We start from the raw sequence: 2617 nt of genomic DNA, 5'->3' as shown, positions 1-2617 counted from the left end.
GTCGTTAAATAAAATTCAGAATGTTTTCGACCTGGATAAAATATGAAAACAGTCAGTTTGATGTGCTGACAGCAAACTACAGGGTGTTCAAAAGTTTGTTTCATTGTTTTGAACAACTGTAGTAGTATTTATACAAATTTTTGAAAAACCCTGGGCTTAAAAAAGTCTCATCAATCAAGGCACACAATAATACTACTACATTTTCAAATTAATCATTTTGATTTTGTTAGTATGAATGTTGTTCCTTAAACTTGTTCTGTTACTACCTATAAAAAAGGAATAGCTCTTTAGGATTTACGTCAGGTTTGATTTGTATGTGCTTGTCTGGGTGTGACTGAAAGTGTTAAGAAGGTTAGGGTTCAAGTTTCAGGACCTAAGTCTGTCACCTATACTCCTACAAATCAAAAAGGCTATATCAGGCTATTTACTATCTCCTTAAAAAGCTAAAACGTTTCTGAATTCCAAAATAATGGTCTAGTTTTGTTATTTACGCATTGCATGAAACTGTTTCCTGTCATCTATTGCAATGAATGGCAAGGATGGACATGGATCGAAACTTGAAAAAGTTGGGGCAACTTTATTGCTAGCCTGCCAAAGGTTCTACTGATTTTAAACTTTAGTTATGACTATCTGGGACATAATTCTTCAGGTCAGCAGATTTCAATGGAACCTATCACAACACAATTATGGCAGTTAGTGTCATAAAGCAAGCTTCTTGAACACCGACAACAACAACAGGCAAATTTATTTCAGTTATAACCTGCCATCCAACTTCTGCCATATCCAAGATGGAGGTGAAACCTTGTAAAATCTCAGTGAATGCTCACAATTAAAGCAACAGCTTTTGGTTAAAACATAATTTCAAAAAAAGTTTGCACTCTTTGAGTTCTTTGAATTCCATGACTTTTAATAACTTTTTCCATGACCTTTTAAAGTTTTCCATGACCTTATGTTAAGCTGTTACATGTACTTTTGAAATTTTGTCAAAACTATCCTTATTTTAGGGTATTTTTGACCCAATTCACTTCCACAGACTCAACCTCTGTTGTCCAGTAAAATGGAGAACGGTTGCTCAAGCAGTCCCATGGCCCCTTTACATGTAGGTGATGTATAATTAAAGTGCAGGTGGAAACAGTTTTGGTAATCAAAAATTTGACGAGTCAATAGAGCAGCTGTTAAACATGTTGATGAAGTGGCAGGTATCCTCCAGTTTAGCCTCATTATGACATCAATCACAACTCATTGCTATTACTGATTCCCACCAGATTGTTGTGTATTTATAAGTAACTTACAATATCAAATATGATTACTCAGGGTTGTCAGAAAGTTTTGAAGTAGATGGCTGAGTTGTCAAAGTAAGTGGCTAGTTCAGGGATATTTTGTTTATAAAACATCATCTGTAAAGAAATGCTAAGCAGAGTAGCCGGCTGATACAAACCAAGTAGGTAGCAATTTTCGCCAGCAGCCGGATACTTTTGACAACCCTGATTACTAAAAGAGCAAATGGACTTATCATGTTATACATTTAGAACAGCACTTGATACCATAAAAGTAAGCCTTTTAACTTACTATTCGCTGAGGTTGATTTCAATGAGTCCATGATTACAAGCAAAAAGATCTGGAAGACAAAATGTAGCTCATAAATCAGTTGCATTATTCACTAAACAAACTGAATATTTAAGAATCTAAACATCTTCAAAACTTCAAACAGGTCCACTGCATTACCCAAAGTCAGCAATCTGCAGCATGGATAGCTCCACTCCTGGCTTGGTGGACCTGCAAAAAGTTAAAAGACTATTAGAATGGTCACAGGTTGTACACTGTATTTTGATCTGTGAAGGAAAATTTCTATATATTTTCTATTCTGCTTGCAGGTTGAACCCTCCAAGTTGTGACCATTTTAGTCGCCATGGCACCTAGAATTTTGAAGCTGGTGACTTGATTTGTAAAAAAAGTCTCCCTAAACCTTAAGACTTGGTCGCCAAATGGCGACCAAGCAAAAACTTTAACTTGGAGGGTTGAGTTTGTGAATAGTTAGTATTTTAATATAACATAAATTGCTCCTTTTATTATTTTTGCTGTTCCACTGGCCAAAGGAACTTTCTTCCTTTATATGTTTGTCAGCTTGCGACTTAGCTAGATTGAAATATTTATGTACCGTAGTTTATAAGAGCTGCCAGTTCAAGAAAAGTACTGATTGCTAAAATAGATCATTAACTTTCATCATTATCGTTTTTAAACAGCTAACTATCTACCCAACAATCTCAACAAACAAGTCAAACATCTATTTACATCCTTTCAGGAATGATAGTGCGTGACATTACCTAAAAGGTCCAGTGATTTGAGTCACGCAATAATCGTCTTAAGGGCTTCCAGTTCTTCCAAATAGACGATACATTTTTTTTTTTCTGTAAAATAAACAGATGTCATGGTCATAATTCTCCTATACCAGGACAAATGAATAGCGGCTTATACAACCAGACATAAAAATAAGTCAGAAATTGAACTGCGTTAGTGCAATTCTCAATTCTGAGAGGCAAAATAAGAACATCGTAATAATGTATCGGTCAAATCGAAGCTTCAACATGCCCCCCCCCCCCCGGGCATACCCCGAACT

At 35.8% G+C, this 2617-nt stretch overlaps 1 long non-coding RNA gene across 1 annotated transcript; it reads right to left on the bottom strand.

Moving 5' to 3' along the window:
• Nucleotides 1-1523: 1523 nt before the first annotated feature.
• LOC140937668 (uncharacterized) lies at nucleotides 1524-2407 on the bottom strand. The gene is made up of 3 exons (XR_012165504.1): nucleotides 2325-2407; nucleotides 1726-1776; nucleotides 1524-1618 (listed from the first exon to the last, which is right to left on the bottom strand). It is a non-coding gene; the product is annotated as an uncharacterized lncRNA (long non-coding RNA).
• Nucleotides 2408-2617: the final 210 nt, after the last annotated feature.

This window comes from Porites lutea, chromosome 5 (genome assembly GCF_958299795.1).
Source record: "Porites lutea chromosome 5, jaPorLute2.1, whole genome shotgun sequence".
Lineage (NCBI taxonomy): Eukaryota > Metazoa > Cnidaria > Anthozoa > Scleractinia > Poritidae > Porites > Porites lutea.
Note: the sequence above shows the minus strand (reverse complement) of the source record. Positions and strands in the feature narration are given on the sequence as shown.